Consider the following 27983-nt stretch of genomic DNA (forward strand, 5'->3'; position numbering starts at 1 on the left):
TGCAGTTAGAATAAAGGTTGACAAAGTGTGCAGAAAAGGAAGACAACTCACTCTTTGAGGTAAGACACTGGACCAAACTCTTTGTTGAATACATTTAACTCCTTAATTCAGATTTCTTGGCAGGCAGAGGGCTGGAAGAAGGAGCAGGGATGGATAGTTTTGCTGGGTTGGGGCAGGGCAGTGTGAATAGCAAAGTGCACCTTTTCTTTTACACATCCATCATGGTCTTCTGCTGGTCTCAGGGAGGTCTGAGAAAATAACCAGCACAGTAATCATTACCATTGCCATTGGATTGAAAGTCAGGAGTTTAAGTCAAATTAAAAATACAACTGTTGAATAGGGGGAGTTCTTTTGAGATCCTTACTTTTAGAAGGGCCTGGATAAGGCAGTTGGATCCTGCATCCAGGCTGGATATGGTTCAGGAAAGGAGCTGGAGCTGGGCCCCTTGTACAGCGACATCAGCACAGCCCTCCAGCAGAAAGGGGTGTGACACAGCCCCTTTGGGGACTGGCACCTCTTCCCTCTTTGAATTAGCAGCTCTGCCTTTGCAGAATATTCTGTGCTTTATTGTCCCTTCAATCCCCACCTTGGAAGATGAGAGGTGACATTGCAGAGAGCTCTGCGCTTGGAAAATGACTTTCAGAATTACGTTCTGGCAATTTGAAACTTCCGCTCTCTCATCTTCAGCCTCTTGGGGCTTTAATGGGAGACAGCAAAGTGCCTCTTCCTCCTCCCCTCTTTTCTTTTCCTCCCCTGTTCTCCGGCAGCTGCAGCGGCCGGGATTCAGCAAGGTCACTCAACTCCATTGCTTCCTGCATGCAGGAGTTCTCAAATTAAGGGGTGTTGGGAGCAGCCTGTTGAGATGAAACAGCCTTCACTCAGCTCCAGCAAGCAAGGAAACAAAACCCCTTCACAGTGGCTCCAGACTGGCTCACCTTCCCTGAGCATTAGCTGGGGGAAAAAGTAAAGGCATGGAGGAGCAAAAAGCAGGATAAAAAGAGTTCCTTCTTGAACTGCAAAGCTGCTGTCCTTTGTCTAGCAGAGCAAGCCCCAAAGTTTTATCAGAGGTCTTGTGGCTGCAGCTGCCTTGTCCACTCCTAGGTGTTTTCATCAGCATCTCACCCTGTGTGTTGTTTTTTTTTTTCTTTTTTCCCCAAAATTCCTGCTGCTGCCTCCCCTTTCCCCAGTTCAGCAGCGAGGCAGAGTTGGTTCCATCCATCCCCCGGTCTTGGAGCACAGAGCAGAGATGGGAGCTCACCCCTGTGAGCTCTGAGCTTGCCAGCAGTGTGATCCTCTTCCCAGGTGCCACTGGTCTTAGTCCTGTGCTGGCATTAAGGGCAGCAGAAGAGAACACAAATGGGAATGAAGAAGAATCACAGAAACTCCACTGATATCTGGGTGGTTCCTGCTGAGGGGCCTGGGAAGCCATGTGGCTCACACAGAAAAAGACCAAAGGAAATACCGTCCCTTTGTAGTCTGATATCTGTTGATGCACTGCCAGACTGGGGGTGGGTTATTGTTCCATGCGTGCAGTTCTGCATCTGAAATAAAATAATAAAATAAAATCACCAAGATATTTCTCTATGTACCCCAGCACCATTTCACCAACAGCCTAAATATCTCCCCTGGCCAATGGCAGCCCCAGCTTTTCCACAAAGGAGGGGTTAGCTCCAATTATCTGTTGACTGTTTTATTCTGTCTTAAATCCCTTTCATGGCTGCGTGAGGGAAAGCTGGAGAAGCCGTATGCAGATATTGTCAAGCTCAACTTGATAGGTACTGTCAAAACTGCCAGAGTGTGGTGACAATAAACATTTTAGCTGGCTAACAATTTGCTGCAAAAAGGGTTGACCCTGAAATCAAGTTCTGCTGTAATGAACACTTTGTCTCTAAATATTTGCATTTTTGCTGACAAGGTTCACTCTCCAGGAGATTTCCTCCGCCCGTGAACAATCTGCCTGCACACGAGATGCAGGATGGATGCAGTTTCCTGAGCCAGTTTCTTATCTGGCGTGAAGGAAGGATGAGCACGTGCCCAAAATCAGCACAGGCACCATGGATGGGGGATGCCCAGCCGGGGGAGTTCCGGGGTGCTGATCCCCCTCCCCGAGAAAGCCCTTTTCTGTCAGGTTCTGCATGGCAGTGCAACGCTGACAGCCCAGTGCTGGAACCGAGGCTCATCCCTGCTTAACAGATGGGGAAATTGAGGCACGTGGTGATTCTGGATGGTATTTGGACTGTCTTTGCTGAGCTGCAGACAGAGCAGCCAAAAAGTAGGCAGCAGGAGGAGGAGGAGGAGGAGGAGGAGGAGGATGAAGCCATACTGGAACTCTCAGCAACTCCAGTTTGGTGCCCACCTGCTCCATTCCTTCAAGCACATGGAAAGCTGGGGCTGTCCACCCTCAGGAGCTGCTGCACCGAATCTTCCTCCGTCCTCTTCAAGGTGATTTGGCCAAAGTTACACAAAGAGTCTCAGGCAGAGCTAAGCCCCAAGAATCCTCTTAGCCCCAAGGCCAAAAGCCAGGTGGCTCCACGGTGTAAGAGATGAGGCTCAGAGCTCCCTTGCTGCAAAGGATGATGTGTTTGAGGGTTAAATTTCCCAGGATAACTCTGTCTTAGCCACCAAGGTCTGATCACCACCTCAGTTACCATATTTTTGTCTGCTCCCATTAATGATGGGCAAAGTTCTCTGCCTAATTCCCCAGGGACAAGGTGTCCAGCCTGGTTGGGGTGGGGATTTACCTGCTCAGGGCATCTCTGTGGGATAAAAGTCCTCCAGAGCTTACCTGCCCAAGTCAAGAACCTTCTGTGGTCTGGACCATCACAGGGAAAAGCTGCAGAGTTTGATCCCAAGACGCTGCATGTGGGAATGGCTGTTGACAGCAAACAAGTGGGTCAGTGCATGGCCTCAAGTCTCCTGTGTGACATTTGTCCCAAAGTCAAGCCTGGGACAGAGAAATAGCCTGGGTAAGTTGCTGGTTTCTTGCTTAGGACTTCAATATTCCAGCTCCATTGCTAAATTAATCCTTAATATTGGGGGAAAAGTCCCCCACCAGACAGGTTTTCACACAGAAGGAGAGATGAATTTCATTCCTACTCCTGGCACTGATTTTTGGGGAATCAGTGGGAAAAGGCTGTGGGAAAAGGTCTCCATCCATTTTGTCTCTGACACCTGGCTTCTCTCTTTCAAATAAAAGGTGCTCAGAGCATATCCTGCCTCTTACTACAGCTATTAGCTGTGCTCACCAGGCTGGGGCTATGATTGTTTGAGACCCCTAAATTCCTAGACAAGTGCCCAATAAATTGCAATAAAACTTCTCACTGTTGCAGAAAACCGTGGTGGGGGGCAAAGACAAAAAGAATCCTTATAAGGTTTACAAAAAAAGACATAAAGGGGAGGAAAGCCCAGATTATTTTATTTTTATCTCCCTTTCCCCTCCCTGCTGCAAAGAAAGGCAGTCTTCAGCAGCACAGTGTTGTCATTTCGCTGAAGAAAAATTCACAGATTTGGCCAGAGAGGAGTATTTTCTTTTATTTTTTTTTTTCACTGTGTTGATGTCAGAGAGCTGTTGCATTTCTGGCAGTGGCAGTAGCTCTGTGCCTTGGAAGGCAGCCGGGCTCCTGCCTCGATGCTCTCTGGCTCTGTCATCCCACATGGCGCCTCCTCGCTGGGCTCAGCACGGCCCTCACCTCCCAGGGCAGGCTCCTTTGGCCAGGGCAGCACTGGAATGATGAACACTTCAGAGCATCAGCCCTAGCTGGGAAATTTTGGCACCAAAATACAGCAGAGTAGTACAGAATTACTGTGCTGGTGTGAGGGGGCAGAGCTGAACACAGAGTTTTTCATTTAAAATGTTCAGTGAAATGCAAGGTCCTAAATGAGTAAACCAGGCACGAGCCTAATTGATACCAGAGAGAGCACCAATGCCCGCTCTGCCCACAGGAGTGATGCCCCAAAAAACAAAACTTGTTGCAGTTGCCCCTATAAATACCCACAGAGGAAGAGGTGTACCCATATCCTTGAAATTGTCTCCTTATGACCCCTCTCAAGAGCTTTACTCTGGTTTTTTTTCTCATGCTCCTTGTCACAAGGCCTTCCTGGGCTTCTCCCTCTCCTGGTGGACACTCTAAAGTTACTCCTCTTTTTCTTTTCCATTATAAACTCTGGGAGCCATTGGGAAGAAAGTACCCTGGATGAAGACTGTAAGCTGAGTTCTTCCATTCTCCATTGACTACAAAAACACAATTTTCTCCTTTTCCTCCCCTTCATGGTCTCATTCCCTCCTCTCAGGCACAGGAAAATTACCACAGCTCCGAGACACACACCATGAGCCCCTTGCCAGCTGAGCTGTTTCACCCTGTCCTCATCACAACCCGTGCTGGGAAGCCCAGAAAGCACAAGGGAGGGATAATTACCAGTCCCAGCACTGTGATGATAATTAATACCCTGCTAAAAGGAGAGCTTGTCAGGTCAGGGAGCAGAGGGAGGGGTGGGAAAACAAATAGGCAAAAATCAAACCTGAGCAAAGGTTTGCTGTGAGGAAGGGGCCGGGGACAAGGGGCAGGAGGAGCTGTGGGGGGCAGAGCTCCAGGGTGATGGGGATGGTGCCTGGAGAGCCAAGTAGGTGTTTCACCCCCTCAGTGACTGTCAGGGAGCTTTCCCCATGTCACAGGACCCCCTCCCATCCTCCCTTCATCATTAATGGGCTGAGAGCCAGGAAAAGCCTGCAGCCAGCAGTGCTCTAAGCCATCCTGGAGCAGAGTGTACCTCTGGGGAGGTGAGGAGGCTTGGGGGAAGATTCCCCCAGGTTTTGCAGGTTCAGTCCCATAGGGAGGATGAGCCTCCTGTCTTGGGGCTCTCTGCCAGCTCCCAGTGCAGCTCTCTGAATTTAAGATTGACTTCACCATTTGGGGATGTCAGAGTGCACCTTTTAATCGAGGTTGTAGAAGGAGCTATCATAGAAATATAAATAACTCCGTGGGAGCAATGAGAAATCTTGAAACCTAAACTTCATAAATCTAAACTCAATAAATCTGAGCGAAAAAAAAGAATAAGAGAAAGGAGGATGCCAGCCAGAGAAATGTGAGTTTGGAGATCTCCTGCAGGAGAGGCTTCTGGACAGCTTTGTGCAAACAGGTTTGTTCTTTTTTCCCTCAGTCCCAATACCTGAATGATCAGTAAAATTCCTCTGTACATGCAGTGTTTTGGCCCTCTTGCAACAACTGAATTAAACCGAAAGGCAACCCAGAACCATGGCAAGGGGTAGAGAAACAGAGAAGCGCTGGCAAGGGAGAACAATATGTTTCCAGACAAGATTTAAAAAGAAATGTGATGCTAATACGAGTTTGGCGTCACACTGTCATAACACCATCAAAATGACATGCTGCCACCACTAATACGACTGTTTTGGGAATATGCAACATGAACAAAAAAGCAATTTGCTCAGAAACAAACTGGGATGAGTCTATACTGTAAGAAAACAGAGAAATGCCGCAATCCAAGGGAGGACCAGACAAATGCTCTGTGATTTCTGGTAGCTGTGGCACAGGCAGGGACCAGAATGTCTGAACAGAACTCGCTCCTTGTTTTCCACAGCCTCTCAGCCTTTGCTGGGATAATCTCCGCATAAGAGAGAAACAGTTTAAGGACAGCTGTTCTGACATTAATTAAAGCACCCCACAGTTCTTTCCTAATAAAATCACTTTTCTTCTTAGGTCTTCTTGCCCAATTTGTTTTAATACCTGTCCCTAATTAAGTCCAGTGAGAGGAATTCACTACTTCAAATGAGTTAAAAACGATGTTCTCAAGGCACCTGCATCTGAAGAAACTTATTTTTGAAGTCCATGAATTAAATTAAGAGGGGACATTTTCAAGCTGATCACTCTCTTTTGATTAGCACAAACGAGCTGCTCCACCAGCGTTAAAAATTGTCGCACTTGCTTTTCGGCTAATTTGGAAAGAGTTCAGCTGTTAGGGTGCTAAATAGTCACATTAAACACTACAGACTCGCAGTGCCTTTAGGCTGAGTCCTTTAAAAAGGAGATTGAGCATCCCATCACCTGAGGATGCCCCTCTCCACGGCTAGCCATGGAAACACGCTGCCCAACAGCGCTGACAGTGACTTGTTGACCAACAAAATTCTGGCACAAGCCCCGTGTATCAGCCATGGCAACCGGGCTGGGAGCGTGGCAATGGCAGCTGCTACGCACAGAACAGCGCTCTTAAAAATATCACGGCTGAAACCCATTAAAGAAAACAAAAATAGAAAATACGCAAGAAAGCGAGGCTGTGTGTGAAACAGATACCGGGAAGGATGCTCGCTACATTTATAGCTAAAGCCTGCCCCAAATTTTCCCGGACTTTTAACCCAATGCTTCTTCACTACGAGCAACCCAAATGTTACTTTTTTTAATCATAAAATGTCAGACTTACTGCCTTTTTTTTTTTTTTTAAACTCTTGCTAATGTGATCAAATTTGAGAGCTGACCTGTATCAGACTAAAAGCAGAGCACTGGTATCTGCTGATCTCCCAGGCTCCTCCAGACCTGGTTTGGAGCGCAGTTTTCTCTCTGTGTCGACCCTTTAACCCCAGCCAGGGTGTGAAGAGAGAGAGCTCATTGCCTTACTCCTCCAGAATAATGTAAATCTGATAGAAAATGTCTCAGAGCCTTTCTGAGGGCATCTTTAATGATCATTTCCTACCTCTTGTCTGCAGTACAAGTGATCAGGCAGTGAGGGGTGATATGCTGGGACAGAGCCTAAGCCCTTTGAAAGCCACCTCACCTCCAGCTGAGCCTTGGGAAAGCCAAAGCCATTCCTGGGGTCAGCCCAGCCAAGCACACAGCTCTGCAGGGAAGCTTTGGGCTCTGCTGTCTCCTTACGTCAGACCCCGCTCCAGGAGCTGGAGAGGTTGCAACCAAGAATTTACTCACGGAAGAATGAAAAACTGCCCTGCTCCGTCTCTTCCTTCCCACCTGCTGGGCTTTATCTCTTAAAACCTAAAATAAGGCAGAAAGATTGGCTCTGAGAGCTTTGACCCATGAGTTGGTTTTCTCATAATTCTAAAAGCTAAGCATTCAAAAAAAGAAAAAAAAAAGAAAGGAAGAAAGAAAGACACCAGCCCAGCCTTTGCCATCCAGGATGAATTCCCTGTGTTCCAGCAGATCTGCACAGTGGTAGGCTGGTTCCTGCTGGAGCTGGGTGTTTGCCATGCATTCCTAGAAAAGCTCTCTGCCACTCCCTGCTACATTAATTCTGAACAACAGAGATGGAATGAAATGTAGGTTTGAAAGCAAGCCACGAGGTAGGGAGCAATATTTAACTTTCCTCTCCCAGAGGTCTTACCTGTCTTGGCAGTGGTTTAAAGACGTTAGTGTGGGATTAAGGGGCTAAATCAGATATTTTATTAGTTACAGGAGCCCTTTTTCCTTGTTAAATAATTGAATGCATGCACTTAAGGCAAAGGTCCAGGCTGGCTGGTGACTCCAGGCCGAGCTCTCACAGAGGATCAGCTGGAGTTGGCAGCACCAGTCTCTCTGTGAAAATATCTGCATTTCCTTTTATCTGGAGTAGACACTGTGTGTTGCTGTGAACATCAATTCCTGGAACATTTCTGACAAGGATTCACATGAGGAGATATAAAGGTTCAGAATTCCTTTAAAGGAAATAATGTTTCTTTTAAATAAGAGCTAAACAGGACCTGAAGTTGTGTCTTCATAAGGGATTTATTTGTTTTCCAAATCTTTGTCCAGGATGAGAACCCAAAGGCCTGATTAGGTTCAGGTTTTCATGAGGCATTGGCCAGTCCAGGAAAAGGAAAAGCTGAGAAATTTGCAGCTTTTTATTAATTTTTCAACTATTCTACAGATTTAATAAATTAAAATACCTCTGCAAATACTTTGAAGCTTTTTCATCTCTGATAACATTTGGTACCTTATCATTTCTAACTGTGCTACAGAGAAAAACACATTATTATGGATTTTGTGGTAGGTCGTCCAATTTATCAACCTAAAAAGATTTCCAAGCAATAGAGGCTTTCTGTGTAAGTTAATATGTCACCGGCCATCTATCACCCAGGGTTTGCTGAGCCTGCATTCCTAATCAATGACTTGACACCTTGAGTTAGTGAACACTTAAAGGTTATATCGGTGCTAAGTGATGTGACCAAAGCATTTCAGGCTCCAGCAGGGGACACCTCGATCCTTCCAGGTGTCCTGCACCTGTGAGCACCACAGCGTCCTCACCCGAGCAAGTCCCACACGAGGGGACACTGAAATACCCCAGGACTCAATGGATGGGGGAAAGCCTCCAATTTCCAGGCTCCATAATTCCATTCTGCCTCCTTCCCCTCTCGCCGGGGCCGGGGCGGAGCTGCCTGTCCTCGCAGGCATCCATCACGTCCCGCCCCGGTGCTGTGCTGGCTTCCTGGCCATCTGCCACGCTCTGGGTGAATGATGACGGCAGATACGGGGTGTTATGGGCTCTGGGAGGCTTCACATCACTAAATAAATGTAATGAATATATATGATTTCATTTCCCCCCTCCGCTAGATGCATTTCCACGCTTTGCTCTTGTTGATGTACTGCGGCTTCGCTCTGTGTAATCCACACGAGCTCCACGTGCCACAGAGCAGAGCTGGGAGATCTGGGAGATCTCAGGTGAGAGAGACCTTGGCACCACACAGCCATGGACATGAGCTGGAAATGTCACATTTCCCACTGCATGCCTGGCCTGAAAGTTACAGGGGATGCAGCTCCAATGCTGCTCCATCCTGTTCCACCTGAGCACCTCAGAGCACGTGAGCTCGTGCTGTGTGGTGCCCGTGTCCTGCAGACCTGGAGACAGGAGAGCAGAGCAAGTGTTTGCAGGCACAGGACAAGTGTTTGCAGGCACAGAGCAGACTCTGGGGAGGGGCAGGGTGCCAGTGGGCAGGCGCTGCCTCCACCTCGGCAGAGGAGACGTGTCTTTCAGGCCGTGACAGATTTAACCCTGTGACCCAGCAAGCAGAGGTCAGAAGGCCCTGACAGCAAACAAATGAGAAATGGCATCTTTCAGAAATTCCTGCAGTAGATTCTTTCCCCTCTGGCTGCTGCATCTCTCCCACCATGCACATCCATGGGGGACAGGTCAGGCAGAGAGACCCTTTCCAACCAGGATGTCTCTTCAGGGCTTTTCAGTGGCTGCTCTTGGTCATATCCTCCCTGCTACAGCCTGAAGTGCTCTTTAAACTTTACGCAGTGTTGGGGCAATGATTTGTAGAACCACCTGCCAGCATCCCCCATCGCTCCTGCTTTGGCTCCTTGCAGCTTCCATTCCTGTGTCTGAAATAAACGAGGTCCATTAAAAAAATCTTTGTCCAGAAGCAGAGACATGGTGAAACTTTGCACATTCTTGTTCATCTCCCTCTGTCAAAGCCCCTTGAGGCCACTTATCTCAGCAAGTTGTTACATGCCCCTGTCCCAAAGTTTGGCTTGGGAGCCCTTAGCATGAGGCAAATCCTTGTTCAAATCCTTGCCACAGGGAAAGAACTGAATCCTTTTCCCCCTAACCCCTCCCATTTGCTTTCTAAAGTGTCACCAGTTACGAGGGGTGAACACATTTAAGTAATTTATTTTATCCACTTATGACAAAGACAGTGAACCATCAGTCAGAAAACATGGAAAGAGATGAATTAACCGAGCGAGTTTTCTTCACTGCTTAATTGTTCCAGAGAGGCAGAGTTCTGGGGATGATGATGAATCATTGTTTAGGAAATATTTCTTCCAAGAAGACGATTTGAAAAAATACATTCATAATTTATTGCAACCTCTTGCTTTGTCAGGGAACGGCAGCCAAAGGCAGAAAGTTCCTCCCTCCCCCGTTCTCCTTCCCTCAGTTCATTATCGCTACAATCTTATCTCCCGTACCCTCTCCTCACCCTTTGAATATTACATCTCCTCCCGCTTGTGTGCGGAGGTGTAGCCGTGTGGGGAGGGGGGGAAGCCGTCAGGGAGGCAGGGGGGGACTGGGGAAAATCGTCACACATTTCAGGCTGGCTCTATTTAAATGAGTTTGGGATTGTGCTTCTCTGGAGCAGATGGCCCTGGAGATAATGATGCCTGAGCAGCGGAGGCTGGAGCCCCTCTCTCCTGTTGCCATGGTAGGCCACGGGGCTGAAATGGATTCTGCTTATTAAATTTGCGAGCTCTTGTGTACTCAGGATGAATGGCGTTCAGTCATAAAGAGGCCCATCCTCCTAATGTGGCTGGATAGTTTTATCTTGGAAAGCCAGGCACTCCAGCTCCGCCAGACGAGGGGCTCATTAACCTATTAACAGCAGCGTGGAGGGGTTCAGCCCACAGGGGCTCGGAGCGGGGTTTTCCAGGAACGTGTCCAATGTCCTGGTGGCATCAAACCCAGCTGGGGGCACTCCACTATCAACTCCAAACTGGGAGAGTTTGGCTCAGCACCGTTTCCAGAGGGGTCACTGTGGGATCTGACACCACAGAGCCCATCAGAGCTCCAGGGCTGCTGTCAGCCCCTGTAGGAATAACCACGAGAGGTTGGGGTTGTCCAGGACAGAAAGGCTCACACAGGGTTACTGCTCATCCCCTGATTTACAACACAACCCCTGCTCCTCAAACCAAGGTTACACTGAAATATGTACAGTGCACCTTGGAGCCACTTGGTAGGACAGAGATCACATTTGGTGATGGAAATTGAAGGAGAAAATGGAAAGATATGAGATTTAGGGAACAAGTTTCTTTTTAAAAATGAATTAAAATGAAATAAAATAAAGAAACAAAAGATCAAAGAAAGGATTTGTGCTTTCTTCTCTGACTTTCCTGTAGGACCAGCCTTGGCTAATGCTCAAAGTGATAATGCTCCTCTGAGAGACTCAAAACACTGCAGATTAAATAGAGCAAGCTGCAATGATTTACCTGAAAAATTATTTCTTTCTACAGAAAACTGTGGGTTTGATTCAAGCAAATATTTATAAATCTGTTCCAGCCATGACAGACAAATCTGGCTATTTCCAGAGCACTGGAAACAGGTGTTTCCTTCCAGTAGCCTTTCCACACAATCCTTTCACCCAGGTTTGCTTCAGATCCCATGGTGAGACTTAAAGAATTACATTTTTTAAACCAGTGTAAAAGCAAGTTTAGTCATTATTTGAAGTGTAGTATCACTAGGAGTTTGTTTTCCACTGCACTCTTCATGTAGAGCCACAACCAATGATTTGGAAGAATGGAAATTTGATATGCAGTGAGACCACGTCTGTTACATTATAATGCTGTTAACTTTGATTAACCAGAGGTTGGTAAAATAGCACTGCACTACATTTAGTTTCATGGCACATTTTTTTACATGTTATTATGCAAATTTTCACATGAGCTTTATTTCAAATGCAACCCATCTCTGTTTTCTTCCCCTGCAATCCTGTATGGCCAACAAAAGCCACCTGCCTGAGCTGTGCTGGGTGATTTCCTTGCTCTGGCAGCATCCACCAACCTTGTGGTATGAAATAATCACATCAAAGGTTGTCAGCACTGGACTTTCTTCCCCAAGACTAACACAGAGGTGAGGACTGTCTGCTTTGGTGCAAGTCTTCCCACTCCAGGAGAAGGGGCCAGAGACCAAACACCTGCAAATACTTCCCTGACCTAGTGATGGGCTTGGTGTGGAGCTGTGAAGCTGCTGGGAGATTTTCTAAGGGAAACATTTTCCCTCCCAGTATTGGATAATGTAGGTTGGAAAGGGAAGAATTCATGGAACAGAAGTTGGTGGTGTAGCTCCTCTTTCTTCCACAAAAGGTAAGCAGGAAGCTTGTCCTTTTTAAACCTAAGAGCAACTTGGCAGGTAGCTCCAGAGCCACACAGAAGGGGCTGGAAATGGTTCCAAAAAGCCTCCTCAGCTTCCAAATCTCTCATCACAACTGTGTAAAAGTGTCATCATTGCACATGGTTGGAGCAAATAATCACCCATAGTGTGGGAAGATCATTCTGGCCTCTGTAAATGAAGTACAAAGTCAAACCCAGTCAAATTCTTGGCATTCAATCCTCCTACTTTCAGGACAGATCTCGAGGTTAATTCTCTTAATGAAATAGCAGAAAAAGAGATGTTCACAAGAGCTGTGTTCTCTTGGCAAAGCCAGCTGAACATTTAGCTTTAACACTGCATTTCTGGGAGTGCTGAGGATCCTGCAGCTGACTTTGATCATCGTGTCTCATCCAGGGACCCTGGACATCCCCCCATCAGCTGCTGGCTACAGCAGCTTCTGCAGCATCGTTAAACTGAGATGATATGAAATACAACCCTCACTCGATATCAGCTCTTTAGAAGGCTCTGCAGATCAGAGGAGTAGAAACCTGCCCAGATTTCCACAGAGCTCTCAAAACAACCCCAGCAATACCGAGCAGAGTCAATTCAAGTTGTAACAGGCTGGTTGGAAGTGCTGCTAAGGTGTTTATGTATTTATTCCTGTCCAGCAGTGTCCCCCAGCAGGTCTCCTGGCCGGGGCTGGCCACCAGAGCCGGGGCTGGGCCGGGGGCCAGGTCCATGGGTGGATCAGGTGTCCGCATGCGTAAGCCTGCCCTGGGCCAGGGAGTGCAGCCTGCAGGACTTATCCAGGGTCACCTTGAGTGGCTCTGTGTGAGCAGAGGCTGCAGCCAGGTCCCTGCATGCCAGGTCTGTGCTCCCAGCCCTGACCCACGGCCCTCTTTGTTCTGAAACCCCCTCTGACAGCGAGGGTGGAGGAGAGGACAGGCAAAACGCTCCTGGGGCAGCTGCCTACAAGTGCAGAGCATAGAAAAGGGATTAGCCCTGTCTTCAAAATGCAAATCCCCCCGACACACGCCAAGCTCACGGCACTCCTGGAGCCGTTTGCCCAGTCCTGACTTACAGCTTTTACACAGACACGAGCTTGCCAACTTAATGTTGGAGGTAGGGACTCCGGTGAATTAAAACGGAGCCTACAAATGAAAAGCTGATTAGCAGATATTAGAAGGATATGGAGATGGAGGGGACACAGCGGTGGAGAAAGGCTCCTGGCCCTCACTTTGGTTTGGAGCACAACCTCCTTCCTGACTTCTGCAGCTACTTTGCCACGTCTTAATCCCCTTGCACAGGGATTAAATGACCCCAGAGGAAAGAGGGGCTTCTATTGAATCTCCACGTCAAAATCCAGCCCCCAGATTATGCAGAACAAGAAGAAATGAGCCACAGCAGGCTCCTTGCTCCCCAGTCACCACCTTAGGCAGGGTGACAGGAACCAGGTGATCTTTAAGGTCCCTTTCAACCCAAACTATTCTATGATTCTATAGCAAGGTGACTGTACTGCAAAATGGTTCTCTATTGCCATTGGGGAAAATTTCAAAGCATTTACGGAGAACTGTGACTGAGAGGATTTCATGTGTTCTGGACATGCAGGAGCTGCCAAGCAGAGCACCTGGAAAATATGCTCAAGCAGCAAGAAAGCTACATTTTAGCCCTGGCCTTCATATTCCTATCCTGCAATCAGCATTTACACACATTTCCCTAAACTGGACGCTCATTAAACTGGGACACTTGCATTGCCAGGCCTCACTACCCCAAACAGACTAAGCCGCTGCAAAGGGTGGTCTTGGCCCATCTAGCAGGAGTCAGGGTGGTCACTAAAGAGCCCCCCAAAAGCCACAGCAGTCCCAGCAGTGGACACAAAGACAAACAACAGAAGAAAATCCCTTTTTCTGCTCCAACAGAACTTCAAATGGACCAACAGGACAGCTGTGGGTTTTGGGAAGGGAAAGACTTGGTGATTTCTCACCAGCATTATTCATTCCAGTTCTCTCTCCATCATATCTTGATGAAGCACTGCTCAGGAGAGGCTGCCACAAGCTGGGCACAGGAATCCTCGTGTGCGTGGGCTGGCGTCAGCACAGGGAACTGCAGGAGCAAGCAGGAGATGCTGGAAGAGGTGATCAAAGATCCCTGTGAATACCCTGACAGTCAGTTTTACGCCTTAGGATTTTTGCAGTAAACAGGGAAAAGCCACTTTAGAAACACTGGCAAAGGCAAGTTTAAAACACAGGATGAAGATTGGTCTTTTCCCTTCTTTACCAAACAACCGATTTGGGACCTGAGATTCTCTTGCTTGTGAATGTTTCTTGTGCCTTCCCAAAGTGGGACATACCCACAAGCAATTTTATAAATTGAAGACAAACACTTCAGTCACGAAGCCAGCTTAACTTCACAGGCAAAACAAGAACAGCATTAACCCAGCATTCTTGAAGTAACATTTTAGTTTTTCTGTTAAAAAATAAATTACTGACTGCGGGAGGAAGAAAGGAATCATTTTGCTGTGATAATTGCAAAGCACACAAAAAAGGTAATTTTTTGCCTGACTTACATTCAGAGATGTCTCAGCGTTTACCAAACAGTCTTGGTTACCAACAGAAAGAAAGCACTGAAATATGCAAATATTTAAAAACTAGCAAGCAAATCCCTGGAGAAGAAGGAACAAAAAAGAAGTGGGGGAAGGGGTGCCAGTGAATACAGAGATGTCACAGGCTGGGAGCTGCTTTTCTGAAGCCTCTTGGAAGTTCTCACCAGGGACAGCCCAGGGAAGCAACGGCATGAGGACATCCTCAAGGTCCAGCTCTCAAGCACACTTGAACCTCAAAAGCAAACTGTGCAGGCTGTGATGTTTGCAGCAGCTTCAGCCTGCCCTCACACACACTCAGAGCAGGATATTTAAATGTTCTCTGGGCTCCCTTAGTGGCACTACAAAGCAGGGACAGCTCTTTCCCAGCCTGGATGAGGATTGGATATTCCAGCTCATTTTTACACTGGCAGATATTGAAGATTACATTGCCAATTATGAGACCTGGAGATTTCACCTTCTTAATCAAATCAAGACCTGTATTCCAGACCTTTCACCCCAGAAACTTTGCTTGCCCTTGGTGGGAGGGTCTGTATAAAGTGACTGGTCACCCTCAGCCCAAGGAAGGACCCTCTGTGACACGGCCTTGCTCAGGGCAAGCAGCTGGGTGGGGTTTTTCCCACTTTCCTTACAATTGCCTGTAGTGTCTGCCAGTTACACCAAAGTGTTCCCATTTCTAACATGCTTTATTGGCACCTGAGCTTTTGTTCTGTTCTGACTTGCATTGGAAATGACCATAAAATGGGCCACGTTTGGGCTTAAAAGGTAGCAAACCTGGGCAGGCTTCAAGTTCAAAAGAGGCAGAAGGAAAGATTCCTTTGCGAATCATTTGTAGAGCTGGGACAGCAGCTCCTTGCTTGAGAACCCAGAAAACAACTACAGAAATTCACGGAAGAAAATACCCTTCCAAAACAACCTCGAGCCTAAAGCAGGGTTTTTCTGGAGCCCCAAATCGCTCTGTTCAGGTGAAGGGTTTCCCCCTGCTGTTCCGAGCTGCACAGCCGGTCCCTACAGGGAGCGCTTAGAGGATCTGCGAACCCGGGCGCATCTCTCTGTCCCTCCCTCCCTGTCGGGGTGTCCCCTCGCTGTCCCCTCGATGTCCCCTCGGTGCCGGTGACACCGGGGAGCCCCGGCAGGGTCGGTGGGTGGCAGGGGCTGGCCCGTGCGAACCCCCAGCCGCCGGGGACATTTTCTTCCCTGCGCGCTGACACGGCTCCGCTTTTGTTTCCTGAGTAAATAGAAAAGCCACGGTGGCAGGAAGGAGAAAGGCAAGGCAGGGCTCGGCAAGCAGCGCCTGTTTACAATGACAAAGGGCTCTGCCACACTTAGGGGAGGAAATTTTCCTTCCAGACTTCAGGGCTCATTAAGTGAGTGGGCATAGCTAATAGGCTTTGTGTGCGGACGGCCCCAGCCTTGCAAGGTCCAGCTGTCACTGGGGCGAATGTCAAAAATAACAGCGGGCTCAGCCATTCTCCACCCCGCTCGGGCTTTAAAATTTATCTTTAAAAGGGGGAGGAGCAGGCAATGAAAAGTAGCAAGCAATTAATGGGAGACAAAAGCAAATGGACCCGCCGGGGCTGATTGAGGGAGGGGGGTAAAGTCCCCCAGAGCTTGGCTGGAGGGTCGGTGGGGAAGAAATAGAAAAGCTGAAGAACCCTCCTGACAAGCAGAAACTCCGTGCACGGGGCAGGGCTGGGAGGATGCTCAGGAATTGAGGGTTCCTCTCCCGGCCGGGCAGATGCTGGCGTCTCCCTGCCACGCGTCTTCGCTGCCCGAAACCTCCCTCGCAGATGGTGACTCCGCAACAGCGAGCACATGTCTTCCCTCGGATAATCCCGGGGTCAGGCTCCTCCCAAGTTTGGTCTCTCACCGCCAGCGGAAAGCTGACAAAATTATGCAGAAATAAATATGCTTCCATGTTTAACTTTTCTCTTTCACCCCATCCGATCTCAGCCTGCCCTGAGATAATATTTGCATGCGGTTGGTTTATCCCCCTGTCAGCTCCGTCTGGAGGGAGACGCACAAATGGCTCGTTTGAGGGTATTTGTGATTCATGTGATGCATCAACGGAAGAAAAAAAAAAAAAAGGATTTAAAATCTCCAGAACTTTTAATAGCTTACAGAGTCTTGGCACCCACAGTCCCATGGAAGGTGCCTACTGTATTTTTAGCTGACCTCGAGCTGACTTTGATTTCAGGCAGCAACCTCCCACACTGCAGAGCTTTCCTTTGTTTTGCTTTACCTTACTGCAAACTGAGTCACCCACGTTTTTAAAGCACAAGGGTACACCCCTTCACTTTCCCTACTGAAAACTGCTTTTCCATGGCTCCTGCAGCTATTGGGTCCCTGCACCAGGGCGAGATTGTGCTGGACCAGCCTGAACTCATGACATTTGCACAGGGCTTTGCTACTTCTGGGTAGAAGACATGAGCTATGAGCAGTGGGTTCTGTCTATCAGACAATTTAGGGGTCAAACTATGGTTTTCAGACCAAAAAGTTCTATAGTTGTGCAACTCCTCTTGATCCCATGTCTGAAAAATGGTCTTCTTGAAACAAAGGCACTTGCACTTGGCCTTAGCACAAGGGTTTAACCAAAAGGTTTAACATCATTTCTCTTTTTGGCAATAAAAGTTCAACCCACAGCACTCCCAGCACTGCAGCAGTACAGGCTGGGCCTTTCCTACCTCCAGGACCAGGAAGAGCTGCAGGTTGCTGGGAAGGGCTGGGATAACCTCACAGTGCTGTGAGGAAACACTCCCAGAGGAATTCAGGACACCTACTCCAGAGCCAGACAGCCTTGCAGAGGAGGTGCTGACACATCTGATTACATTCTGATCTTAAACAACAGTAGCACACCTTTCCCATTCCCCATTGCATTCCCTGTTTTCTCATGTAAAGATACGCTGTGATCAAAGACAAAGAAAACTCTTTGGAAGTTTTGGGTTAGTTTGAGCCTCAAAATATGGCCACAGAAGAGGTGAATCATGCCTGGAAATCCTTGAGGGTGCCTGAGAACAGCACAGAAATTTTGCCTGAATGAGTCACGCTGGGGAGAGCTTGAGCTCTCAAAAGACGCAACAATACACCTTGATGGGAAGGAAGCAAAGAGAGGGAGCCTACTCCAAACACATCTGCTCAGATCCAGGGTTCAGCTTGTTGCACTTGTATGGGGAAATCTGTGCAAACAAACAGTTATTGAATGGGTCAACTGAGCAGAGCGGCTGAAGGAGCCGAACAATGGCATGGTTTATTCACTTAATGTATGCCAAGGCCATTCAGCAGGCAAGCACCTCTCGAGGAGCCACGTGACAAACAGACTCAATTTGCTGTTTGCAGAGGTCGTGAGTTTGGGGTGCCACTGACAGTATTTGTTAATGGCAGTGGCAAGGACAGCGAGGGAGCGGCCCCGTTTCCAGCACCTCCACCGCGTTGGGGTTTTGTTCTCTTAAATGGTGCGGTGGGAGGAGAGGGGTTTTCTGAGCTCCTCACTGAAATGTGATGCTTGTATCTCCTTTTTTTTTTACCTCTCTGAGCCCTTTGGGAAGCTTGAGAAGACAATGTGTGGTGCTGCACAATGCCATGTGTCCCTCTGTCACCAGTGTTGTGTCAGGTGGGATTTGGAGTCCAGCAGCAAAGGCAACACGGAGCCATCGGCATCTGGGGAAGAGAACATGAAAAGCAGGGCATGAATTCAGTTTCATTCATAGTCAGCCTCGGCCTTCTGGGTGCTGCAAAACACTCAGAGATTCAGCTGTACAAACAGTGGGTTTGACAAATTCATCCTCCCCTTCTGCCCAAGGATCCTTCATGGCCACTCACAGCTTCCCTGCATTTATTTGCTATTCAAACAGATTTGATGGATAACTTTTCTTTCAAGTAAAGCGAGTTGATGGACCATGGCAGTCTCCAGTTGGAGTCTCTCTGCTGAGTGGAGGTGAAGGGATCACAGGCTGCAGTCGATCCCTGCTTGTTGGTGGAGGGTTTGCCCAATTCTCCTTAACTTGTAAAATCCACTGCTGGTGGTGAATGAACACCTTTAACACAGGATGGGAGTTAAGGAGCAAGGGTGGTGGGACAGGGTTTGACACCATTTGCACAGTCAGGAGGGGTTTGCTCTGGGTGAGACAGCACAGGTCACCCAGAGCAGTCAGACAGCTGGTGAGCAGCATCTAAACACCTCTTTGAGGTATTACTGCAGATTTTCAGCACAAGACAACAGCAGGGACATACAGGAGAACAGGCTGATGAAGAAGGGAAGAGGAGGAACAAGAGAAGTGTCAGGAGAGGGAGAAAGGATAAACAGACAGGGCAGGATGGTGCTGCACTGGGGAGAACACCCTGCACCCCAGGCTTGCCGGGCTGGAGCTGGGCCAGCCTGGCTGATGGGCCCCGGTCTGCCTGAAGAAGATGAAGGTTTGGGGGGCACATATTGTGTAGCCTCACCTCTCTTCCCACACCCAAGGTCCCCTTCCCCCTCAGGCCGGGACTGGCAGGATTTCCTACGCATCTGTATGCAAATCACAGGCTGACGCACCGGGAGAGGCACTTTGTTCTGAGCATCCCCGGCACAGCTGCTCCGCTTCCCGGGCCAGACACACCGATAAAAGCACGGCACAAACTTAGGCAAAGGCCCCGTTCCACAGCCCGGGTCTGCCATGAAGTGTTGAGGGGTCCTGGATAGGCACAGGGGAAAATCAGCCTGCCTTGATAAAGTATCAGGACGGGTCTTTGGGAAAGCAGAAAGTAAAGAAGGACAGCGCCTTGTTAGAGGTCCAAACCAGAGTAATTTTTGTATTGATGCGGCTCCTCATGTCCAGCACAGTGCCTGGCTGGGAAACAGTCTGCTCCCAGGCTGGAAGAAAATTTCTTGCAGCTGAGACTTGGTGGCAGAGCTTCAGTTCCCTCCAGCCCCAGAGACAAAAAGCACAGCCCCCCCCACCCTCTAAACACGATACCTTTGGATTTCTTCAATGTCTCAGCCAAACCACTCCTCCTTCTCCCTTCTCTTTGGAATTTTTTTTTTTTTTTTTTAGTTAGAAACCCATCATATTCTGGAGGGGGGAAACGCAACAGTGTCTATTGTCTCAAAAACCTGTTTATTTTCAGCAAGAAGAATTTACAGGGCCCCCGTGAGTTCCCAGCCATCTCTGCAAACAGAGAAACCTGAAACACTCTGGGAGGTGATTTTTCAATTGACCGAGACAGGAGCACTAGAAATCGCTGCTGATGCTAAAATGAGCCGTTGCTCCCCAAAACAGAGACCAAGGTTTGAGCTGCTGGCCCTGAGGAGTTGTGTGCGGTGACTGATGGGATGGGCAAACCTGGACAGCCACCACCTCTCTTTCTCACTATGGGAAATTACAGCAAATATTGGGGGGGCAATGGGAAATATCCCATTAAGGTGTGTGGTGCTTACAGGGTATGCAAAAAAACACCCAAAGGTGGCTTTTAACCAGCATCAGGTTTATGGTTTGGCTCCATTTGTGGCCAGGGTGACCAACCTGTGTGCAAACCCCTCGTGTTTCTCTGGTGTATCTTCCACCCCAGTTGTCATCTGCAACTCAAACAGCCGGTGCCTCGGGGGATCTGTTTATTTTCTTCTTTCTGCTGGACGAGATTCTCTGGCTCAACACTTTATAAAAGCAGATTTTATTTTTCCCTTCATCCCATGCGACACAGATGCAAATGGGGAACAGTAGGATGCCAGCTTATCTTTTATTTGTGCTTTTAGGTTATAATTGCAGTCTGAATCACTGACTTTTAAGTTACGCTACATTCTGCCTCAGCAGAGAAAGGGAGACGAGCGGAAACAGGGAATGATCCCTTGAAGTTCAGTAACACCAAGCAGCTTTGCTTTCATACAAAAGGCATTTGCAAGTGTTCCTCCCATTCGTTAGAGGCACAAACTATTGCCATGATGAAATAATAAAGAGAGTTAATTGAGATGGGGGGCCGGGGGGAGGGGGGGATCCAACAAGAGAGGCTGCTTCGGTTCCTGTGTGACCATTGTGCTCACGGTCGTGGTATCCATTTTGTAGCTCTGATTTTGGGGAGTTCAGAGTGTTTTACCTCACCCCAAAAATCAGCATTTCGGTGGGCTGCCAAGCTGAGCTCTCCAGCCACACGAAGCCCATCTCGTGGTGCATCCCTGCGCAGAGCTGGTGAGGGAATGTCACCACTGCCTGTCTGCTGTCACCACACCCCGTGGCACTCCCAACCTGCACTAACACCTTCCGCAGGAGCCGGGGCTGCCGGCCCCGCACGGCCGCAGACAGGGCAGGCAATAAGGCAATACTTTATTCAATAAATTAATAAATAAATTATTTATTAAATAAATGCTCGGGCAGCGTGCAAGACACCTGGAGAGCCCGGCCATCCGCTCCCTCCTCCTCGCCCTCCGCAGGGATGGAGAGTGTGAAGTTATAAATCCCCCAGCAACACGGGCTTAGCCATGGAAAGGGTATTTGCACTCAATGCTGAGTCCTAATTTCCTTTTGAAGGCTCTACATGTTTGATTAGCCAACTTCAGCAGCCCCATAGCATCAGGTCAGGGTAATTAGAGACCTTGTGTTAATGGGTAAACAATGACTCAAAAGCCTAATTGACACTTCCAAGCCCGTGCCTGTTGCTAATTGCCAGAGCCAGCCCCACGGCCCCAGCGCTAACCCATGTTAAACCCTCCCAGTGAATGCGAGTGATCCCCTGTGTTGGCAAGAGCAATCCCCTGTGCGGGAAATCTGCGGCAGCGGGGCAGGGGAGGGAACGCGCGGGGCTGGGATGGGCTCTGGGCACGGGGAGTGTTGGAATGGGTGCTCCGTGCCCTCCTCCCGGCCGAGGGTCTGTCTGTCTGTCCCCAGGCTCCCGGGCAGACAATGCTGCCCTGCGCGCCCCCGGCAATGACCCCGCGGGACCACCCTGCTGGAGGGCAGGGCGGGCACACACCGCTCCGGCAGCCTCTCAATCTTCCCCGGACAAAGCCTGTCTGCGGCAGCGGGTCCTGCGGAGGCCGCCGGGGCAGGGCAGGCTGGTGGGAAGTGTCAGGGCTGGGTCGCACTGCAGAGAGCCCTGCAGGAGCAGCGGGGGTGAAAGGGCAGCGCTCCCTTCCCACCAGCCGCCCCCCGCCCCGCCTCGGCTCGCTCCCCCTGCCCTTTGCTCCTCTGTCTCGCTGCTCCCCCAGCCTGGCCTTGGAACGAGGGAAATCCCTGCACAATTCATGGAGGATTTCTCTCCCAGATAATTTAGGGACACAGCATCTGCTGGACACGGGGTGTACACTGGACTTAAACTCAGCCTTCACACCCCTAGCCTTGCTCATAGTAAATTAGGATGTTATTCAGGCAGTTGGACTAGATGATCATTGAAGGTCCATTTCAACTGAAATATTCTATTCTATTCTATTCTATTCTATTCTATTCTATTCTATTCTATTCTATTCTATTCTATTCTATTCTATTCTATTCTATTCTATTCTATTCTATTCCATTCCATTCCATTCCATTCCATTCCATTTAATTTTTTTGCCTAAAAATAACCTCCAAAAGAACTAAAAGTGCCTCTTTGTCTGATCCCAGTTGCAGATCTAGTGCAGTTCATCCAGGCAAACTGCACTGACAAGCTCAGCCCAAGGATCATGCCTCATCCCATGGGAGCTCAGCCTCGGCTAGGGTGTGATGGAAACACCAAATCAACCTTCATTTCTTCCCTCTGCACGCAGCAGGGGCTGAAATCTGTCTCATCAAGTAAAGCCTTCCTTAAATTAGGTTGATATTATGGACTTAAGAAGCTCCTGGTGACAGGATCGACACAGACAGGCTAAAACAAACACCTGAGCTGAAAGCAGAGGTGCAGGCACAAGACAGCAAGTCATAAGAGCTTTGAAATGCCCCCCAGCTCACAGCTTGGGTGTCCTGGTGAGAGACATCCCTGCGGCTCTGCCTTTGCACAAAGGAGAATCAGAGATTGGAAGTGGGAAATGGGTGTTTCCTTCATCTCAAAAAGAGACAAACCCCCCCTCACCAGAAAACGCCACCCCCTCAACATATTTGCCAGCCAAAATCTGCTCCAGCCCAGTTGATTTCCCATCCACGTATCCATCTCTAATAATGAAAATTAATCGTGAAAATTAATTTTGAGGCATGCCGGCATTGGCATGCCCTGGTGCCTGGGTGAGGGCAGCACCACTTCAGGCTGCACGCCCGGTCGCAGCCCTTGTCCCTGCACCAGAGCTGTCCCCAGCCCCACGTGTCCCCATCCCAGGCTCCAGAGTCCCCAGGGAGTGTCCGGGTGCAAGGGAGCATCGGGCACAGAGCAGATGCATACTTGTATATGAGACTCACTAATGGCCTTTCAGGTACAACATTATTATTTTCCTCTAATGGCTGCTTTTCTCTTTCTTCCTTGCTGGCTCATAAAAGGCACATCATAACTACAGAGGGAGGGGAGGAAAAAAAAAAAAGGCAAAAGCTTTGCAAATTATAGCAATCAGAGAGCCTGGACCATTAGCAGCATCTGGGACTGCATTTTACATAACAGTGGACACTTTCTTTGAAACAATTACAGCTAATAATGAATTAGGATTGACTGGGCTGTAAACGTTTCAAATTGCAATTCAGAGACTGTCACTCCTCACCATCCCCTTCTCGCTGGAAAAAGCCCTCTTAATACTCGGTACTCCATGAGGATCTTGGGAGGAGATGAGGTTCTCCGTGGCCACCAGTGCAAAGTCCTGTGCTGTGGTCCATCCTGAGCTCTGATGGATTTGGGATCTTGCCTCCAAATGGAGATGCTTCAGGGAAGAGTTAACAGTGTAAATGGATGTATCAGGGTGGATTGTCCTGGTCTCCTTTAACTATTCCCAATTTAAGGGTGGATCGGCAGGCTGCCCTTTTCTGCCAAGGAACAGCTTTCCAAAGGGATGAGGGGACAGCTCCTCCCTGAGCCACACTGAGGAGTTGCTGTGGCCCATGGGGTGTCCTGTGGGCAGCTGCCCCAGCCCCGGTGAGCCCAGTGCTTCTCTGGCTCTGCAGCTCAGTCTATTCCCATATTTCTGTCCCATATTGTGGGGTCTGGGGCTCAACCCTCACATGTACCACAGCTGAGACTCTACCCTGGAGGTGCCTCAAAATCCATCACAGGCTGGGGCCTTTCCTGCCTCATCTGGGTCAGTGAGAGCCTCCAGTTGTTGAGAATTTTAAAAGTGTGAGAGTTTAATACAAACCAGAAAAGTTATTTGAGAATATGAACTGTTCTCACCTTGTTTCGGGGGGTTGCACTGGCTCTGCAACACTTGGGAACACTCCATTACCCCCCAGGACAGGAGCCACTCCTGGGCCAAGAAGTCCCTGTGCCCCCCATGTAGCTCCAGACCCCCCAGACAGAGCAAGGACAGAGCTGGGGGGTCACTGGGGCTCAGTCCCCCACCAGGGCCAGCACAGCCCCTCCAGCTGGGCTGTGTCTGCATGCTCCACCTCTGGCTGCAGCTGCCTCAACAACACAGGTACCCGAAGAGAAAGTGAAGAGAAAGGCATCAATCCCTTCCCTTTTGCTGGAATAAAACCCTTCCTTTAAAAGGCAGCAAATATAGAGGGGGAGATTGAGAGGAGGGAACACTCGGGGCCCTCTGTGGGAGCGCAGATGTGCTGTAAATGGGGCGCTCTCTGCCCGCTCAAAGCCCCCTTCTCTCCCCAGCTGGCAGGCCCTAAAAGGCCACTTGTTCTGCAAGTTGGCTGCAGTCTCACCCATCGTGTCACCTCAGGTCTCAAGGATCATTCACACAGGCTGATGCTCATCCCCGTTCCCAGGAGGGTCACCAGTCACACACTGAAGCAGAGGGGACGTGAAGAGACAACGAGGATCACAAATCTCCCCCAACCCCAGCTCTTCCCAGGGGAAAAGCAGCATATTCAAAGATGAAGGGAGGCAGAATCAACCTTAAGCAAAAGCAACCCCACGCTCCTGTGTCTGACACACCCTGAGGAGCAGTTTTGTGTCTGTTCCTTGATGACATTTGAGTTTTGAAATGCTCAGCAAGATGCTCCAGTGCCAGTAAGCCACAGACCATGGCTTCCACCTCTTGCACCCCGGGCACACCTCTCCTTCCACCCAAACCTGCCAGGTTTCATTAACAGCATCTCTTTCCCGTCTTTGGGAAACATGAAGCCTGGCACTAAGCATGCCTGGCAAATGGCTGCCTGTTTTACAGAGATGGCTCACACCAGCCTTAAAACTCTAATTATAGAAGAATAACAAGGCTCTAAAGCTCAGAAGCACTTAGATATTATTTCAAGCCAACCAACGAGGAAGTTACAGCTGCTGTAATTAAACATGACACGGAGAAGTCAAGCATTAAACGCAGGTTCATTAAGAAAGCGCAGGGACTCGGTGATCCATAAAGGCAGGACCTTGTAGTTGTGGGCCAGCTGGGGAGAAATTCAGAGAGGGGAAGTCTCACCCATCTATCTCGAAAAAGCAGCACCAAAGCTGCTAATTGTGTCTGCATGATGATAACGAGCCACTGGCAGGACTTTCTGGAGGACAGCTCAGTTGCTGGCTGTGGTTGGGTTCCCAGGCCACCACCCCGTGCTGGGACACCAGCCAGGCACTGTGTGGGGTCAGCCCCCATCCCCACAGCACCCAGAGCTTCCCTTGCACCTCTGTGGATGAGCTCTTACACCTACATGTGAAAAGAGGGTGGAGAAGGTGGGATCCTGCCTTGTCCTTCCTGGTTCCCTCCCAGCTTCCATCCCCTCAGGGTTCCACGCTCCAGGTACCCTCAGTCTCTCCTAGGAGCCTGCAAATGAACCTGCAGTAATTAAGCAGCTCTCTGAGCTGGTTCCTCAAATCCTGGAGAAACTGGAGTGAAGCATCCCAGGCAGGGATCATCTCAGGGAGCTTTGGAGGAGCAGGGATGGGAAATTCTGTGATTCCAACTGCAGGATGCTGCATTTGGTAGTTTTCAATTCGCAGACCCAGCAGCCATCTGTGTTTATTACATGACAAAATCCTAAACCCAAGAAAATGCTCTCGTTATTTAGGTGCTGCTCCACCTGCAGATACAAAACTGCTCTCACAGGGCACAGGGCAGGGTGGGCTGAGCCAGGGGGTCTGGCATGGGGCAGGGCTGTTCACTCAGAATTTAGCTGAGCCCAAGGCTCTTTCCACATGGGAATGGCAGTGGGATAGGGAGGCAGCCAGGCACACTGAGACCCCACAACTCCCTGTGCAGCATCTTGGGGACAGGAGCCACAACCACAGGAACAGCCCCATAACCCACCACCCCACTGAGACCCCCAAGGGGAGAAAAACATACTCGGGGGGAGTGGGGTGTGGAAAACATGCCACAAAAAATAGACACTAATCCTCAACTACCCCCAGACCTGAAGAAAAAAATAAATAAACCCCATCACGATGCAGAAGAGAGGACGAAGAATAGAAGAAAGGAGGATGAACAGCACGACCCCCCCTGACCCGGAGCGTGCAGCCCCGGCTTTGTGCGAGCCCCTTCCCCCCTGTGCCTGCCCTACAATCAGGGCAGCTGCCTGGAACGGGGCCGGCTGCCGTGGAGGAGAGGGCAAGGGGGCAGAGAGTAATTTATTTACTCCTCACAATGTGCTGTTTGAACAGACTCCCAAAGAAAACGGAGGAGGAAGCAACACTCTGCCAGGCGGGAGGAGGAGGGGGATGCGGGGCTGGGGGAGATGGCCCTAAATGGATTAAAAATTTACCCTGCAACTGTGGGGCTTTAATTGATACAGGGGGAGGGGGGGAGTGGTAAAATTTCCCTCTAATTGTATTAAAGATACACTAATTAGGTTGATTAAAAACAGAGAGGCTGTTTCTTTCTTTCCCCAGAAGGCCTAAGGGATGGTGATGGGGAGGGGGGAGAAGTGCAAACAGATTGGAGTTTAAAAAAAAGAATACAAGAGAGAGAAAAGTGCTCAGCCCCTGTGAGAGGTGCAGACCCATCAGCTGCCCGGGGCACCATGAGAGCAGGAGCAGTCTCCCAGGAATGGCAGGATGGCCAAAGCTTCACCTTCTCCCCAGAAATGGGGTGCCAAGGTGGCCGAGTCACTCCAGCAGCTCCAGTACCCCAATACCCAGGGCTTTGTTCAGCTGCAGTGCCCTGAAATTGGGGTTTGCATTAATTTTGGCCCTGTTTTCTGAACTTTGGATCATCCTAACTTACATCCTTATCTACACAAATGTGTATAAATCCTGTGGGCAAATAGATATGCACATATATAAACTTTAAAATACAAGTTCTTTTTGCCCCCAAAAGAACAAACCTAACACAGTGATTTAACTGCTTAGTCCCCACCCAGGTGATCCCACCCATTAGAGAAGGAACACATTGAAAGGGAGATGGGCAGTTCATCTCCATCACTAAACCCTCCCATTGCAGGTGCTTTCCTCCCCTTTCCACTTTCTGATCTCATTTCTTGCTCACTGATGCCAACCCTCAGCCCAGAGCCCGCTTAGCAGGGTGTGACAGCCCCTCTGAAACCTTCTGTGAACTTCTTACCTGGTTTGAGAAGCCACCTGGCCTTTCCTCCCACTTCAGAAGGACAGAAAAGCACTTTTCAGCCCGGGGGAAACTTTTCCTGTGAAAGGTTTTATTGCTCATGTATGAGGCAGTTGCTAATTGATCTGTCAAATGGCCAAGCTGTAAAACGGGAATGGCAAATAAAGAGCTGTGACTTTAAGGGAGATAAACAATATTGTGTCAGGGTTTTTTTTCCTTCCTTCCTCTTTCAAATGACCATTTTATCCTTAGTCTGAAACCACGGGATGAAGGGCAAACTCAAATTGAGGAAGGAAGCTTGATGATTTCTGATGCTTCCATTACTGCATAATCAAGGACTAAAACTGCAATCAACAGAACCGCCTTTGCAACCCAGCAGCTTTCAAAAAACTCAAGTGAAAGGGAGATAATTTTCTTTGTGGGACTTTATGTTCCTGAACCACCACCTCCCTTCCGCTTTATTTTCTTAATGTTTGTTTAGGAAAGAGAAGTGGAGGGCTCCAAGGAGACAGGCGGGCTTGGATGAGCACAGGAAAGTGTGGTTTAGGTTGGAAGGGACCTTTGAAGGTCATTTATGCAGAGGTCGAGTGCAGAGTGATGCAGGACAAAGGCACTGCAGCCCTGAGAAGGCAACCAGTCACCAAAGAAATCCTGGAATGGTTTAGCTGGGAAGGATGATCTTGATCCCCTGCCAGGAGCAGGGACACTTTTCTAGACCAGGTGCTTTGTGTTTGAGCAGCAAAAGTGCCATATTCCATAACCCCCACCCAGAGCTTGCTGTGAGCCTCTCCTGCAGCAGAAACTGGTTTGGCTGCCAGCAGGTTGCTGCCAGGCGCTGTGACAAGAGGGTCAGGGGTGAAGGGACTCGATTTCCCCTCACCCAGCCAAACCAGCCAAGCCAGCAGTGCTACCCTGAGCCTGCACTGCCTGTGCCCATCAACACCCCTGGAGCCAGGAGCTTTGGAACCAAATATAAACCCTCTGTATTTTCTTCCATTTTCCCTCTAATTTAGGCAGTGTTGAGGCTCTGGCAGGGAAAGGGTGTGCAATTGCTGGGGCTGCAGC

General features: G+C 49.2%; 1 long non-coding RNA gene across 1 annotated transcript; it reads right to left on the bottom strand.

Annotated features, from left to right (window-relative positions):
* LOC134552995 (uncharacterized) lies at positions 1 to 27057 on the bottom strand. The gene is made up of 5 exons (XR_010081007.1): positions 26919 to 27057; positions 17923 to 18055; positions 6933 to 6998; positions 2786 to 2944; positions 1 to 1541 (listed from the first exon to the last, which is right to left on the bottom strand). It is a non-coding gene; the product is annotated as an uncharacterized LOC134552995 (long non-coding RNA).
* Positions 27058 to 27983: the final 926 nt, after the last annotated feature.

The sequence above is a fragment of the Prinia subflava genome, chromosome 8, assembly GCF_021018805.1.
Source record: "Prinia subflava isolate CZ2003 ecotype Zambia chromosome 8, Cam_Psub_1.2, whole genome shotgun sequence".
NCBI classification, from domain to species: domain Eukaryota; kingdom Metazoa; phylum Chordata; class Aves; order Passeriformes; family Cisticolidae; genus Prinia; species Prinia subflava.